Genomic DNA, 19089 nt, shown 5'->3' with positions numbered 1-19089 from the left:
ATATATTCACACCTGTGAAACCATCACCACAATGTATGCCAGAAAAATATCCATTACCTCCAAAAGTTTTTTCTTGCTCTCTTTATCATTATTATTATTATATTTGGACCTTATATATAACCATAATAATTAGTATTATAAGAACAATTGACATAAGAACTATTCTCTTAGCACATTTTAAGTATACAACACAGTATTGTTAATTATAGGCACTGCAGAGTATAGTTAATCTCTAGGAGTTATTCATGTTACATAACTGAAATTTTCTGCCTTTTGACTAGTACTTCACACCATATGAAATAGCTATTATCAAACAAAACAAAACAAAACAAAACAAACAGGAAAAAAAAGTGTTGGTGAGTATGTGAAGAAAGAGAACTCTTGTTTATTGCTGGTAGGAATGAAATTCGTGTAGCCACTATGGAAAAACATATGGAGGCTCCTCAGAAAATTAAAAATAGAACTACCATATTATCCAGCAATCCCATTTATGGGTATACGGCCAAAGTAATTAAAATTAGAATATTGAAAAATCTTCACTCCTTGTTCATTTCAGCAAATATTCACAATAACTAAGACATGGAAGCAAACTAAATGTCCACTGACGCACAAATAGATAAATAAAATGGGGTATATACACACAATAGAATATTATTCTGCTTTAAACGAAGGCAGGAAATCACATTTGTGACAACATGAATGAATCTAGAGGCCATTATGCCAAGTAAAATCTAATTCTTTTGGCTCATTAAAACATAGTATTAGCGATAGTATTAGAAGATAGTATTAATATTGGTACTATTAACAGCATTAGACCTCAAAATAGTCATACTAGTAGCAGTAGTAGTAGTTGACAAAAGAGAAAAAAAGAGAAAGTGAAAGAGACAGTTAAAAATTATTAAGCATTTGCTATGTACTAAGGACTTAGAATATTTGCTTTAATCCTCAAAAACTGATATGCAGTAAGTAATGCCATTTTATGTAATTTAATAGACGGAAAACCTTAAATGATGTTAGAGTAATTGCCCAGATAACATAGCTAATAAATTATTTAGTTCAAATTCAAATTGCAGGAATCTGATTTCATAACCCCTGGAGTTATCACGAGACCGATAATTTATTTTTTTAATGTTTTTTTTTTATTTCATTTCATTTCATTTTATTATTTTTTTTTTTAGGTGAGGCAACCCTTCCTTGGTTGACCTCACAGCTTGCAAGAACCTTGTCAACTTACAATCCCTTATTTTTTTATTTTCTACACCTGCAGCATCTGGTCTTCCTAGGTGGTCTCCCATTCAACTACTAACCAGGCCCGACCCTGCCTAGGTTCTGAGACCAGATGGAATCAGGCTTGTTCAGGGTGGCATGGCTGTAGACTAGACTGATAATTTCTTAAGGTTCATGATTTCACAAGTAAAATATATATAATAAGCAAAATGATAACTCTCCTCTAATGCAGAATGAGAAAAAAATATAGCATAAATAGGAAAAATCTTCCATTAATAAAGCAGGATAAAAATGACATATACAGAATAATAACTATATACAGAATTATTGCAAGAGAACAAAGTGTGTAACACAAACTGATTATTTTCTCTGTGCTGTGGAATTACTACTATTACTCTTACTACTATTATTTTTATTATTTACTTTTGATTTTTAATTTTTTCCAAAATATCATCAATTATAATGTATAACTAATATTTATTAGACAAGAAACAATATATTAAGAGCTTTTTTAAAAAAATTAGGAAACAGAAAAATATTTAATAATTTCTTCATATCAGTTTTATTTTAGACTAAGAATAAAATCAAAATAACTATTATGAAAAGGGTTACTACTACTATGCTTATAAAATAAACGTAAAAGCATAGGTAGGAAAATCTTTGGTTAGCTTTACGGAGTAACTTACTATGAATGTTCAACAACTGAATAGATTTTTAAATTTTTTTCTTGTGGGCAGCAGCAAAACTATTATAATTTTTTTTTCATCTTTAACTTATAAGCTAACTGTTACAGTTGGAAGGATTCTGTAATTTGTCCCACTGTGTATAAAAATGTTAGTTTTCTCACTGAAATTTTCAATGAGCATATTCCATAAAGTTCTTCTTGTGTAAAAAAATAGCTGAAGGAATATATCCTTTGAATCGATAGACAAATCCTTTATAATAGAGATGTTCATTATTATTTTATCATAAATTATTCATCATTCTTCATAAATTATTTTATCAACATGAAATAATTTAAATAAAATATAGATTGGAGGATTATTAAAGAGCAAAAAGAATTCAAGGTTTTTATTTTATTTATATTTCATTTTCAGTCAGTTACCACATAATACAATAAGTAAAATATGGCAATAGGGAAATGAGAGGAAGCCTAACTTTGGGAAGCACAACTGAAAGTTATCATAACATGGGAGACAAGGTTTGTGGGGAAGCAGTTAATTTTAACCTCAATTACACATTAATCTGTTTAGAATGAAATCTTTCCAGGATTTAGGAAAACATTTGAATAGACTGTTTTTATGACAATACTTCCTCAATATTGGAATCAAAAGAATTGTGAATTGAAATTTAAAAAGAAAAAAAATATTACTAATTGTTGAAGAAGTCCTTCTTTGTTTCAAAATTAATGACATCTCAACTCTGAAAGAGTTAACATTTTGGGGCATCTAATTTATGAAGTAGTTTCTTTTGACTAATCTTTAGAAATGTTGAAATCTTGGATTACTCAGGGAAGCAATATGAAAATTAGGATGGAAATAACATGCTGAGAAAATAAGAGGCATGCTAAATAGACTATTCGATTGCCACCACCCTCTCTCCATGCTTGTCATTTCATTTTACTTTCAATTAAGATTTAAAGCAGGAATATTTTTACTAAATCAAAAATATGATTTATCTAATTTAAGGATATCTCTTTTCATTAAGTGGATAACTTTTATTAATGCTTTTAAAATAAAATAATTTATCAACAAGAGCCATGTAAATAGCAGCTAGCTGATTTGAGGTATCAAATTAAAGAGAAAAAATTTAAATCATTGAATATTTGAGAATACATCACTCTCACAATATGGTATCCAACCTCAAAATCTACATAATCTCATTGACAAATATAAAAAAAATTACAATGCAATAAAATCATTATTTTTATTGCAAAATAATTATAATGTCAATTCTCAGTAATTACATAATTTGACTGACATATCTTGCAAATTTATTTACTATTTTAAGCTCAGTATTATATCCTTTATCAAATTATCTTCAGCAAATTCCTAAATTAAGTTTTAACTTAACCTGGAAACATTCTAAATTGATTATTTAGATCCCAGAATTAATAGAACATCGGAGAAGAAAATATGAGGAAAATTGACAGCTGTTTTCAAAAAGGAGATACAAGAAAAAAGAAAAATTTCAAAAAGAGATAAAAAATGTGCCTTACATTGTTATTTACTGCCCAAACTTTTCCACTAAAGAATAAAGTTACCTACTACAAAGTCATCAAAAAGAATCCTTTTCCCACTTACCACTTCCTAAACTTAATTTCACTTTATTTATTATTTTCTTTCCCTTATAAATTTTCATTGTGCAAAATCTAGATCTCACTAGTTATTACAATAATTCAACAGTATTTGCAACAGTAATGACATCAATATGCAACCTGTATATTTACTACATAGCTATCGTAAGTTGCATTTTTATTGATATAAAAAGTTTTTTTTAGAGAAATAATTATAAAATAGAGATGAAGAATTCTGCTTAAACTTTTCTATGAAAAAATTTCTAGAAAATAATTTCCTAAGATGAAGAAAAGCAGAAATATTTACAATGTCTTATCTACAGTATGTTTACAATAACAGCAACGGCTTTTTTACTAGTGTGTTTGTGTAATAACAGTAACAAAAGTGTAGTATTAAAAAAGGGATTTTAGGAGGGTACATGGTCTCAATAATTTTAAACTATTTGCTTTCTGTTGTAACTTTTATTTTTCTTTAGGACTCAGTATTTAATGTCCCTTTCCAGTGTGTCTGGCTGGGTGTTTTTCTATGTGAGTTTCTAATTGGATGGGTCAGTACTCTATTAATCTCTTTTATAAAAAGAAATATATGAAATTTTAACTCAACTTCTTTAGTAAGATCTTTGTCAAGTAAAATTGTTTGTTCTTTGACTTTTGACAGTTTCCATCAATATAGACTTTAAAACTGCTTTGCCACATTTTAAAACATGAGTGCCAAAGAAAATACTGTGTGAATCCAGCTAAGGATGTGGAGTTTAGATCAATTCTTCAGAAAAACAAAAGCTCAAGTATCTATTCCACATACTGATGAGTTTTGCACTTGGGAAAGCCTAAAGTTTAGGTAGTTTTAGCTACTGTATGTTGTATTTTTACTGATGCAAAATATTTTTACGAAATGATATTAATCATCAAATTGAGATGAAATCTGCTTGAAGCTTTTTATATAAAAAAAAAATTCTTGCAAATAATTTCCTAAGATGAGGAAGGAAAGCAGAAATATTTGCAAGGTCTGATTTACATTATGTCCATTACTGGCAGCAACGACATTTTCTAGTTTAACATAATTATAGAAACAAAAATATATCATTAAAATTGTGTTAGTTGAAAAATGCTTACTAATGTTTGCCTCTATTTCATTCACTTCATCTAATACATATGTGAGTCATCTTTAATCTTTATAATCATGTATTTGTTACTTATGCAATTATTTTTAAATACCTTGAGATAAATTTAATTTAATGCAACTTAATGTAAATGTCTTATTAGATTAAATTAGGAGGAGGTTTCTTTCCTTCTTTGAGCATCCGCACTTTTAGACAGGAAAAGAATACTTCAGAGAAAAAATAATATTCAGGAAAAAATAATGCTCAGAAGAAATATTCAGAGAAAAATACATTTAACAAGCAAGGTGCTTCAATATGTGATATTGGTATTAGAATATTAAATAAGAATCTGAAGTAATTCAATAAGGAAATGAATATAATAGAAGAATAGTAATAAGAAATATTCACTAAGAAATATGTCTATCTTCGTGGAAAACTTATATACTATTATTTATATGTAAAATGTTAACCTGAAATCTTTTTACTCTTTCTGTAAGCAGTTCTATTATATACACTCATAGCAGAATAAACAAAGATACAGAAAACTTAAATAACGTTTTTGGGGTCATATAGTTTAAAGAGTGGCATGGGTGCCTAGGTTTTCTGACTCATGACAATGATTACTTTCACTGCACTGTTGCTTCTTTGTCTGGTTGCCAGACAAGAATTTTATCAACTCTAAATAGCTGTTCAAAGTTTCCTATCAAGTATGTTTCTGTGGCCAAATTCTTGCTTTTCACATGTTTACATGTATCATTTCAATAACACCTTGTCACCTCAAATTAAATTATAATATTAGTGTCCTTTAGCCAAGGATAAAATGATAGTAAAGTTATAGAAAATATAAATAATGCAAAATAGAATAAAGAACACTATAAACAAATATTCTAGAATTAGAGAACTGGGTAAGATGTAATATTCAATAACCAAAGAAAAGAGAGGAAATTTTTCCTTAAGTTTCACTGTCTAAATAACAGGGAAAATCCATAAAATTTTACCTCAAGATATAGCCTGACATTTTAAGGGTATTTTGAGAACAAATAATGTGGAACAAATAAATTATGTAAAAAAAAAAAAAGATTGTCATAATGGAGTAGGGTAGGTACTTCGTATTATTTTCAAGTGATAAAAATATTATTGAGTAAACAGAGTTCTATGAAAAACATACTTCAGTTCAAGAATTTTAACTAAGTATTATATTATTCCTGTGTAAGAGCGGAAGAAATAAAATAGCAGATAAATATGAGTAGAGGAAATAAAATTTCTATAAGATCATCTTAAAAATTTAGTCAAAATTTAACCTACCAAGAAATTATTTTATTTTATTTTTAAACACATCAAGAATGAAAGAGAACAAATATATCAACAAATCTATAAAAAAAACTTACATTTACCAAGAAATATTTCTTTCTACTGTGATAATGAAAGTGAGAAATCATAAACCCTAAAAAGGAAATGAGTATAATCTGCAATTAATAATGACATGTATTTGAAATTACATATTATAGTCACAACGACTGAATAAATGATGGAGTAGAAAGAATAAATAAATGCATCATCGTGTGTATGTGTGCTTAAAATGAAAATAACATATATCTTAAATATCTTTAGAAAAAAGAATTCATCAAATATAACAAAATCTACCATTGTTAAAGGGATAAAACCAATTTGGCATAAAAATATAAAAAACACAAAATGGATGAGAGAAATAGGCCCAACTTAACTATTTATTACAATTAATGTGAATGAGTTAAACCAAATAATAAAACAGAAATATTTGGAGATTACATAAAACTCATATTCAAATGTGTGGCATTAATAAGTAATATTTGAAACAAAAAACGTAAAAAACTTTTAAATATAACCAAAGAGACAGAGTAGCAATGTTAATAAAATAAAAAGCAGAAATCAAGGCGAATTAAAGAAGATAGCATTAAATTACGGTATGATAAAATTTGTAATGAACACAAAAGATTCATGACTAATACCTAAATAAGTAGTTTTACATATATAATAAAAAATTAGTGAAACTTACAAAGAAAACCTAAAAACATGACAGCATTTTTCGATCTTGCTGTGCTAATTTTCATTGTCAATGTGAACCATTTTCCAATTTTTCTGTTTGAATGTTAGCTTTATATTCACTTTTTATAAGACACTTCTCAATGGTATTTGAATAAATGCTTCTTCATTTCCCAAGGGCAGTTATAACAGTTGAGGTTCTAACTAAAAGAGATGGTCCTTCAAGTGATCCCTACGGTCTCTTTTTTCTCTTCTATTCATTGTTTTGAATAACATCATAGGTGAAAACTTAAATATCTTTTTTCTAAGCAATCTAGATGTATATTTCTTAATATATGATTATATATATATATGTATATATATATATATATATATATATATAGATAGAGAGAGAGAGAGAGAGAGAGAGAGAGAGAGAGAGAGAGAGAAAGGGATTGAGAATCTCCTCTTTCTGTTTTTCTTAAGAATCCTGTGGCCACATATTTTATTTTCCTGAAAAATTTGATGTAAGGTACATATTTTCCTATAAGTTTGGTAATTAGTGAATGTATTTTTTAAATAAACAACTCAGACATTTCCACAGTTGTCTATTTGCTTTGTTATAGGCGGTAAATTAGACAAATTTTTAAATATAAGTTAGTTCTTTGCATAGCTTTAGAATATATCACCTAAATATTGAAGGTGTGAACTGCTGAACTATTGTTTTAAGTGAATCCCGTGGTAGTCATGGGCAATTCTGCAAGTAATATTGGACTAACCTCGCAAACTGTACCATACCTACCATTTTAAGCAAAAGTTCCATTAGTTATTTTATGCGTACTAATTGTTTATTCAATGTTCAATGGATTTAATTAAAAAATTTATTTCTAGTAGGACTGAGTGGATTTTAAATTTCTCATCTAAATAGAGACATTTAATATGAGTAGTCCTTTATCTAGTATGACATTAAACAGGGTTAAAATATAGCTCTGTTAATATTAAAGATCAGCAACTATATTTCCTTGCTAAGAATGATACATTTTTCTAAGACACATGTTTAAGTTCTGTTGCTAAGCCAGATGTCTAAATTTTTAATAATTTTATGCACTCAACATAGGTTGAATCTCAAGTTTAAAGATAATAAAGTAGATGTATATTTTCAAATTCCTTTAGTAGTCGTAGTCCTCAGTAACAAACAAAATCTTTTGAACACTAGAGAAGTTGATGGAAGGCAAATCAGCTAATTGTCATAGTACTTATTTTTATTTTTAATTTTAGTTATGTGACAATGCTTCGTAGGCTTCTTAAAATATGAATAATGATGTGCTCATGCTATGACTACACATACCTAAAGTATTTCTTCTGTCCTCATAAGAAAACATGAGTAGCTCTCCTCCACAAGACATGAATGCATTACATTTATGCTAAAAGTAATTGAAAAGAGAATGTATTAAATATATAAAAGTATTTAAATTGAATATTTTTAGATGATGATAAATTTATCCCCAACATTTGTCCAACAAATTTATTCACCTTGTTTTGGTTCAGAAAAGGTATTTTATTGTGGTGATAAATTTTACATAGTGTATGGAAAGCCACTTTCAGAACAAGTTGATTAAATCATTATTAATGTCTTCCTGACCTTAGGTCTAAAGCCATTATCCTGGCATTCTCAATGATTACCCTTATTGCTTCTTTCCAATATTCTTTTCTAAAAACAGGGTATCTCTACATCTTTTTCAATTGTAGCCCTCTGTGTAAGAAATATATTGTTTTGTAAGATAGCACAATATTAGATTTAGCGATTTTAATTGGCTCTTCTACTATTTGAACTTTACAGTCAGTTACAACACATTCTAAAAGTTTTGTATAGGGTCATTCAAGTGGTCAGACTTAGTAAAAACTACAGATTTACCTCGGAGTGACTATATATAATGGGAGTAAAATTCATTACCCATTTTTTAACCTCATTTTGTTATGTAGTTTCTAGAAACAGATGCCTTTACTGACATCAGCTGGGTTTTAGTATTAAAAAAAAAAAATCAAGTCCCCAATGATGCTGTAGCTTCGAACCACACTTTAATAAATGTGTTTTTGAGTAGTATATAAAATTTGACAAAAAGTTCTATTTTTTAGGTACCTAAAAACTAGAGATGCAAAAGAAAGAATAGGTAATTGTTCTGGACTTGAATACATAAATACATACATAATTATAAATTTCTTCCAAAAATTATAAGCTTTTTATTTTATATAATCAAAATGCATTTATTTTCTAAAAAAAATGCTTTTTTATGGATAGATAACATTTACAAACTTGATCATTTATATATGAAGTGCTTTCCCTTTTCTATACTTAATCAGAAGCCAAGATTATTAGTCAATAGTCATGGGTTCATTCACTTATATTTTTATAATGTTCACATATCATGTAACCTCTGTGGCAAGAAAACTAAGTATCATTATAGCAAGAGCTTCAATTGAGGGCTCATAATTCACATTGCAGTCCATTAGTTTCAGATAAAGCTTACAATAGCAGGCATGATTACTTAAACAGTTTAGGAATATATGATGAGCACATTATTCAGTCATCTAGTATAAGTAATCATAAAAGATATGCTATAATTTATTATAGTTAGATCAGCCAATAGATTCTGAAGCACCAATAAAATTAATCCCTTTTATGTGTGTACCCAACTTATCTTTATAAGTGGGGTCTCATAAAGACAAACATCACTGAAATTTAAACAGACCAAGGGAAACAAAAAAAGATGACATGGATAGTTGCTGCTCTTCATATAAGATATAATTTAAGGTCTCAGCAAAAAACAGTTTTATTTTCTCTTGTCCCCTATGAAAAGGATGCCAAAACAACACAGAAGCTGGCTTTGCTTCATTTGCAGGTGCAAAGAGTTGAATTTAAGTAGCCATGGTGATTAAATAAATAAAAAAAGTAATGTGAAAAAAATATATACCTGTGGGACTTAAAATTTTACATCAGCCAAAATATGCTGTAATATTTCTAAGACAGTTTAAAAAAAATCAGAATTTAGAACAGAAAATCTTACATGTAAAATTATCTGGTTTAACAAAGTAATAGTTTACCTTTTTTGGTTAATATTTGTACAAAGCATTTTATTTTTCCAAAGCCATTAGCTTTTTATATACTTTAAAATTGCATTTTCTGGGAAGCACTTAAATCCCTGAGATACATTCATTTTTAAATAATGACTAAGGAATGATGATAGATATTCAAATATTTTTCTACAGAGTGAGCTTACAGACAGTGATTAAAATGAAATGAATGATTGTTATGGAAAATTATTTTAGAACCATTTGATTATGTCACATTTATTAATAGCAAATATAAACACAACTAACTTTAAACTATTCTTTCAGTGTTGTTTCGAGTATAGTTAACTCAACTGCCAGAATATATAATATCAATAATATGGATATTCCTAAACAGTTTACATTAAAATATGACTTTTTGTTGCTATCTAACTTGCTTCTAAAGCTTCTCTATCACCAGGGAATTACTCATGGGATATAAGATGATTTTATTATTGTTTAAAATTAATAATTTAAATATTAAATTTTGCTAATCATGAACAGTTGAGATAAGAGAATCCTATGCTATACTGAGCAAATGTTTTTAGACAAAGAAGAAATTATATGTAAACATAATTTTGTCATAGGGAAGAATTTAGCTTTACACTTACCTCTTTTTATTCAAAAATGGTGAAAAATTATTTTAATAGAAGAAAATAACAATACTAAATTATATAATTGTAATTTTAATTTTATCAAGATTGTTATGTAAGTTGAAATTCTTAAGGCTGATGTCTGGCATCTTTTCACTTGCTATACCCTCTGTAGCAAAGCTTGTGATTAAAAAAAGATTTCGACATATCGGTATAAAATTTGCTATTGCCTGTGAAGTAAGACCCCACAAGATATTTCAAGACCAAATATCTATGGAGAATAAAATGTGAAACTACTTACTTATTTCTCAGTCTTTGACATTTAAAGCCTATCATATGACTGGAAGTTCCAAAACTGCATAGTCCATATATATTACAGACTCATCAAATCTTAAAGCCTTGTGTTATGGCCACTAAGACTTACACATTCTTCATATATTTCATTTCCCAAGTTTACTCTTGATCTCAACTCAAAAGTCTTGACAAAGACCCCAATTATTGGCATTTCTAGGGAGCTCGCTCCTTTTTTCATGTACCAAATTTTAAACCAATTGAGAATAACACTAACTAGACATAGTTGCAAGAAGTTCATTTTAAATTATGTCAAGGACATTTTAAAATAATGTTTATTTAGGTAATATAGATAAAACAATAGTAATTAATAGCATAGCATGCAGTGTAATAAAATGGAAATGGAATAAATATCAATGTAATGAGAATATGCCAGTAGAAGCAGAATTAAAATATAGATCCTCATATTTAACAGATGCAGAAAGAAGGGAGCTAACTACTAATTTTTGTTTGGAAAGATGTGATAGATTCAGTTGAAAATATTAACTTGAGAACTTTTATCTTGTTTGCTGATTCATGTACTGTATTTATGAACTGTTTATTGATGATATACTATGGTCCAAGTACTACAATATATACATTGTGGAAAAATTAAATCTGACACTTCTAGTAGTAACTCTCTATTATATTAGAGAGTTAGTATGGCAACATGTAATAACCCTTTGCCTAGACTAAAAAATGAGAAATGTCCTTTGGGGTGAGATTTTGCCCAAGGATAGTCTTAAAGGGATACTGCTCTCCTGTGAGAAACAGCTGATTCCCATTCATTATTTATTCTCCGCATAGTTACAATATAAGCATATTCTGTCAATTTCTTCCTCATTTCCCCAACCCCATGATTTTTGTATTTGTTTGTTTGTTGTGAGCATATCGAAGTTTTATTGTTGTTGTATTGTTATTTTTTTATTATTATTAACAATTATTTGGAGTGACATTGATCATCAAAATCCAGTAAGTTTCAAGTGTACAATTCAACAGTGTGTAATATCTATTTTTCATTGTGTGCTCACCTCCCATAGTTAGATTTCTTTCCATCACCACATCTTTGACCCCTTCTTAATTATTTTTTGTTTTTAGTTTTTTTTCTTAATGGCGAATGTTTTGTTGCTTAGAATTACTCAAATGTAAATGTGAATTTGAACCATTGTTCTCTGATTGGCAATTATTAGTAGTCTTTTCAATATCAGAGATATGATTTGTTAAAAATTTATTTTTAAAAAAAGTACTTTTATGCTCTTTGTAGCCTCGAGAAAACCTTAATTCTTTACAAACTGAGACCTGTTTATCTGATGACCTTTTTTTTATCCAGTGCTATGTCTTTCAGATTGTTGCAGACGAAAGCCTGGAGGAGAGCTCTTGTCAATATCCAGTGTAGGGAGTCAAGCTCTGCTCAAGCCACAGAGTTATGGATTAGTGTTTTACGTTTAGTGTCTTTCTTTTTAACTATTTTTTTGTTTCTTTTTATAATCATGTACTTAAAAATTTCATATTACTTATAGATTGTCAGAATATTTTTTTTTCTTTTAGTACTCTTGTTTGTGTACATGTCATCTTTTTTTTACTATATGTGATTGCTTATTGCTATTATTATTTTATGTTATTTTTATTTTCTTAACTATATTTAATAGTGGTAATTATGAAATTATCAATTATTAATATCTAATTTTGATTATATTTTTTAACTTCTTCGTATAATTGGTTTAAATAAATTTTACTTTCTTTCCATTTTTATTATTATATTTTTTAGTCCAACTTGTCAATCTATTTTAAAACACATTGAAGAACAATCATGAATATATTAATGGCTTATTCAAGGAGGAGTTTTTATATTCCTTAATGGTTGGTCATAAATTAACCTTTTTAACTTCATATTGTGTATCATATACACTTAAAAAAGCATACATCATGAACTCAAAGATTCCTTCATTGAGGAATTCAATAGAAAATCAGTTGTTTCACAGGCAAATTTTTTTCTCTACATGTCAAATACACTCCCATGGCAATCAGATAAATATGTAAGTTGCTACCTACTGGCAATTTGAATTATTTATGCCCGATATGAGAAGATCCATGAATAAAACCCTATGGTCTTCACCCTATGCAAACATGATTACATAGCTAATTAAATAAGTGAATCAACAATTACATTTATTTAGAAGCAGAGATATATTGTGGTGGATAATAAAGAAAAATACAACAAAATTTTTAAACTTTAATTTTAATTTAAAATAATAATAATAATAATAATAATAACTAAAGATTCCTGACCTATCTATTAAGATTCTGTAGAAGGTGTAAGAAAGCAGCTGCTACCAGACTATCAGAATTCTTGTCATATCCTGAATTCAATCCACCTTCCTTGTAGTTATTATTTTTTCATAATTCTCAGGAGGAATTTTTCTCATATTTTGTTTTTAATAACGAGAGCTAAGAAGTTGCTTAAATCTAAGTTTGTGCTCATGGAATTTTTAAGTTTTATCCTTAAGTGTTGCATAGAATGTTTCTAAATAAAACCTACCATCACCACTTAGAACACGAATGTAATTATCAGTAGTAAGCCAAACTGCTGAAAATTAAGATTCTCACTAAAAAGGAAACGTATTGTTTCTCAAATATACATCTCTGTTCAAAGGAAATATTTTCTGTTGAGGATTTGTCTGGTCAATGACTTAAAAAATTAGAGATAAATCATTGAAAGAGTGCCTGACCTCATGGTAATATTGAAGACTCAATTTATTATAGTAAAACAAAAAATAAAAAATAAAAAATAAAAACCAAAAACTACTCTGTTGCACTTTTTTTTTTTTTCCTCCCTAGCAGTGATCACCAGCTTTGGTATAAACACATAACCAGGATTTATATTTATAGAGACTTGTTTTTTTTTGTTCTGGGATTGTAAAAATGGAAAGAAGTGGAATGTGGTATTTAGAAGATCCAAAAGAGAACATTTAAAAGACTGGAGCTTTAACTACAAGAAAGGTAAGCTATGACAAGACAGTACAGTCTAGGGAGAAAATAGAAGAGTTGCTGGATTAAATGGCCTGAGGAAATAGAAAAGTAGAAAGTAATAAAACTCAGTATAATAAGCCTTAAAGAAGCAGGAGTTTTATTAAAGGAAAAGCCATTTTCAGGAAGCCGCCTTGGGGTTGAGGGGAGATAATGTATAGGCTATAGAAAATATTCTCAAAAGAGAACCTGTTGGCAGTTAAGAGCAGGAGGTTGAGAGTTTATGAATTATGGAATGATTGGTGTTTCAGAGGACACGATGGGAAAATTTAAAAGAGAAGAAAGGGTCAGTTTAAGCCACTAGAAAGAAAGCTTATAGCATTATGTGTCTATAGATAATCAATCAATATATAGATAATGTTATCATTTTAGGCATAAAGTAAGGGGATTGGAATAACACTCATGGTGGGCATTATTGACAAATGAGTGGCTATATATTAAATCACATTGGTCCCCAGGATCACTGAATGTTGAGAACTAAGTAAATGCCTTCTCAGTAGGTCTAGTGGCAAAGGTGTGGTCATGACAAGTTATCACACCAGGTGACTGAGACCAAATATCGTTCATCTTGCACTTGCTCCTTTCCCATAAAGCCCTTGAGGTGGGCACTATGTGGTTAGGGAAGCCTAGGCTGGCACATCTGAATTTTCAATTTATGTCAAATCATATCACATTTTGCATGTGGTTTTCTCTGCACTGTTTGTGGATATTTTCCTTGAAATAAAATTTCCAAGGATGAAATTGCTTCTTCCCAAAAGTATTAGGATGGTGCTATACATTTAAAGTATTTCTGCCATCTATACTCTCTACTTTCAAGAAATTTGGATTTGGAAAAGAAAACTCTTATTTCTATGGTTCTTTACTTGTTTTATTATAAGGAGGAAAACAAAGAAAGAGAATAGAAGTAAAGTTGACCTCTCTTGCTTGGTTAAGCAACCAAAATCATGTAATAAAAACTTTTAATTTAACTTTAAATAATACTAACATATTATGTTCTGGTATTTATATCTTTCTACAAGATGAATGTAGATTATTTATATATCTGAACTAAATATGACAGTATTATGATCTTTGCTCCTCTAGGTGCTCAGTGATTGACAGAATTATTTCTGAAAATTTAAACAGTAGAACTAGAGAAGATATTATAAAATCTGATATTAATGGAAGATGATTTCATCATTTCCCAATATCTTAAAGATAGTTATATAAGGATAACTTCAAGAGAATTTCTCTTATAATCATAACTTAAAATTAATGTTTTCAAGGAACAATTCTGGGAAACTTCATTAATAGCAGCTATTTGTTTAATTGTTTAATTGGAAATCTATTATTAAGTATTGCCAGTCCTAAAATGATTCTTTCAAATTAACTGAACATTTATTATTTTTAAAATTTCCATACTCATCACAAAATTTTCCTAAACTTGTTTTGAAGTGATGAGATCTTTAACTTAAAAAGTTTAACCTAAATGTATACGGCTCCTAGCCTGTCAGTAATATATAGCTGTACTCATAACTTTAAATTATTGTCCTTTTTCCACTAGACTATATTAGACTCAACCCAGTTTATCTCTCTTATGTTTAGGCTAAAGTGAGACTCATCAATATCTCAAACTTTTTATTTAAAAGGATCTATCGAGGAGCCATAAAAAAAGAAGACATAAGAGAGAAAATACACACTTGCACACACACATGTGCACACACATTCACGAAATGCCTTTTTTCCTGGTTTTATTGCTTATTTCATTCACTTTTCCACTGTAAATAGACAATTTGCTTTCTTGCCCCTATAATTTCTATACCTAGAATCACTCTGCTACTACTAATTACTGATATCATTACTTCTAGGGCAGTGTTTTTGAGATAATGGATTAGAGGACCATAACCCATTAGTAGGGGTGGTGGAATCAACTTAGAGGTCAGAATTGAAGAAAATAGAATTGGAAATATGAGTGCATCAAATGCTATAAAGATAAATTTATTTCATGAAACTGTAAGTACTTATAAGTGTGTATGTATACATATATGTGTGCTTCCGTGTGTATATACTGCTTTGCAGTGTAAGCTGTATTTATAATTCTGGTTCATTTAAAAATAATATCCAAGATAATAACTAAAAAATGGGCAGAAGACCTGAATGGATGCTTCTCCAAAGAGGAAATACAGATGGCCAATAGACATATATATAATGGAATATTACTCAGCCATTAAAAAAATGAAATCCTACCATTTGCAATGACATGGTGTACCTAGAGTTTATTATGCTGAGTGAAATAAGTCAGACAGTGAAAGATAAATACTATATGATTTCACTTATATGCGGGTTCTAAGGAACAAAAAGAGCAAACTAACTGAAAACAGAAACAAATAAAGAGGATAATCTGATGATGCCCAGAGAGGAGGAGGGTTGGGGGCTGGGAGAATGAGGTGAAGCATTAAAGAAGTACAAATTAGTAGTTGATATATGGTCACAGGGATGGGAGCACAGCATAGGGAATGAAGTCAGCATTAATGTAATGGGTAGGTGTAGAGCCAGAGAAGAGAAAGAACAATCGCTGGGGGGAGGCCAGGATCACTTCATTAACCATATAAATGTTTAACCAATGTACTGTATACTTGAAGTGAATAATAAAATAAAATAAAACAAAACAATGCCTGAGATAACAGATCTTTCAAGACTTGATTTTCATGAAACCATGACTATGTATTATGTGCTACCACTTACCTCTGCTGGAAAGAACTGATTACAGTATTCTGCACCATGTTATAGCACATAATGCCATGCTACTTTATATACCTGCATTTCTTTGATGAGTTGCACTACTTTGATAGAATAAACTCGTTTATTATTTCCTCTTCACAACCACCAATTTGAATTGTCTGACATATAAAGACACCTAGTATATGTTTTGAATAATTGTATAAAGTAGCATATAGTTAATCAAAGCATGTTCAATTTTGAATAAATTAGTTATTTAAGTAGATGCGAATTGTAACTTAAAGTCAAATAATTTTTTGTAGTTATAATCTAAGCTTTATTTACCTTTGGACATACAAGGCACATTCACTGGTTCGACCCTAAAAAGGGACATTCCTAAAATGATAAGATGTTATTACTCAAATAGAGAAAAAAAGTTAGGCAAAACAATATCAATTGTAATCACCAGGAAACCTTCAAGTTCCAATTAAACTACACAATGAAAAAAGTACTCATTTGAAATTCAGATGTAACATGTCTGTGTCTACAAACAAGATTAGTTACCCTAAAGAAGTCTTTATAAAGCCATTGCTAATATTTGCTCATGTAAAGATCTGCTGTGTTTTCTCAAGAGGTCAAATACTAACACTAATGAAGACAGTTGCCTAGGTGCAACGACACTTCTTCAGCTCTAGGCCAATCTGCAATTAGTTTTGTGAAGAGAGGAACAATGACTTTCCTCCTAAAACTCCTAAAACAACTTTTATTTGAGCTACTTTGTGTTTTCTTTATATTTTACCCTTAAATAATAATTAATATTTTCATAAAATACATATAAAAATAACACAAAGCCTTCTCAGAAATTAGCATAGTATGTTGGATTAATTTACTGATATTATTTTGACGATTTTTTATAACACACCCAAATGCATGCAGTAAAATTGCTCTCTAAAAATTTCTGATGGAATCATTATATTTTAAAATAAAATATTATATAAATATTACATATTCATAATAAAAATATAAGAATGTAAGAAATAAAATTATTTGTTTTTCCTCTCTAGTACACCATTCATATGGAAGACTTTTTCAAAGAATGTCAAGAGAAACTTATGTCCATTGTTGTTTAACTAAAAAAAATATTTCTCTTTTATTTTTAGTTGGCATATGGTATTGTATTAGTTTCAGGTGCATACCACAGTAATTAGACATTTATATAACTTATAAAGTGATCACCCCTATAAATCCAGTACCTGTTTGACACCATTATTACAACACTACTAACTATACTCTACATCCTTATGACTATTTTGTAATTACCAATTTGCACCTCGGAACCGCTCACCGCTTCACCTCACCCCCCTAATCCCACAATGATCAAAATGTTCTCTGTGTCTATGAGCCTGTTTCTGTTTTTGTTTGTTCATTTATCTTGTTCTCTAGATTCAACACAGAAGTGAAATCACATGTTATTTGTCTTTCTCTGTTGAACTTAATCCACTCAGAACAATACCCCTTAGGTCCATCCTTATCAATTCAGACACCAATGTCTTTTGATTGGAGTATCTAATCCACTTATATTTAAAGTAATTGTTGATAGGTATATAGTTATTGTTATTTTATTATTCATGTTTTATGTATTTTTTTTTCCTTCTTAAATAATGCCCTTTAACATTTCTTGTATTACTGGTTTGGTGATCACAAACTCCTTTAGCTTTTTCTTATCTGAGAAGTTCTTTATCTGTTCTTTGATTCTAAATTATATCTTTGCTGGGTAGAGTAATCTTGGTCATAGGTCCTTGCTTTTCATCATTTTGACTATTTTGTGCCAATCATCTGGCCTGCAAAGTTTGTGTTTTGTCACCACATTCTGATGTAGGATCAGCTCATTCTGTGTCTCTGCCCCTCCTACCAGTCTTGGTGTGGCTTCTGTATTTTCTTAGTTATAAAACTTCTGTTCAGACTTCAGGTTGTAATTTTGGTGTGGTCGTGAAATGGGGCAAACATGGCATTTATCTACTCTTCCATGTTGACCTGAACTTGTAATTTCTATGCATAATTTATAGAATTGAAATAATGGAAAAATTGAGAAAAAAGTAATTAATTTTTAACAAAATCATTATGTAGCTAAATTTTGCAGAAAAAATTACACCAAGTTTATTATTTCATTGTATATAAAACTAGTAAACCTTTATGTAATTACATTTATTGTTCATACATACATTCCAATTACTGAACAATCATTAGATTGTTCATCATATTTTTTATTACCAATGTTTTATTAATGATGATAAGCAAAGAATCCCTCAATGAAACACTTTTGTAGCTGTAACAAAAAGGCTATAATCAGAAAAAAAAATCTTTTTGATTTAATCTAATTTAATTTAATCTAATCTAATCTAGTTTGATGCAATCAAAATTTAAAATCACAATATTGCCTAGATAATTGAAAATAATCCTTTACTAAGAGAAGACAGTACTTTAATGTGAGGTAAAATGATTATTTTGTCATCTTTTTCTTTTTGTCTCTTCCTAAAATTAAAATGCAATTTTAATTTTTGTTATGTCTAGCAATATAAAAGACTTTTATTTTAATGTTTTAAAAACTAATTAATCATTAAAATAGTGATTATAAAGATTAAAAAATGATGTTTATCTTTTACCTTAGCTTTTAGTTCACGTGGAAAAAAACAAAGTTTATATACAGAAA

At 29.0% G+C, this 19089-nt stretch overlaps 1 pseudogene; it reads right to left on the bottom strand.

Annotated features, from left to right (window-relative positions):
- Positions 1 to 1258: 1258 nt before the first annotated feature.
- LOC118613989 lies at positions 1259 to 1377 on the bottom strand (annotated as a pseudogene).
- Between the last annotated feature and the right edge of the window lie 17712 nt (positions 1378 to 19089).

Source organism: Rousettus aegyptiacus, unplaced genomic scaffold, assembly GCF_014176215.1.
Source record: "Rousettus aegyptiacus isolate mRouAeg1 unplaced genomic scaffold, mRouAeg1.p scaffold_m13_p_2, whole genome shotgun sequence".
NCBI classification, from domain to species: domain Eukaryota; kingdom Metazoa; phylum Chordata; class Mammalia; order Chiroptera; family Pteropodidae; genus Rousettus; species Rousettus aegyptiacus.
Note: the sequence above shows the minus strand (reverse complement) of the source record. Positions and strands in the feature narration are given on the sequence as shown.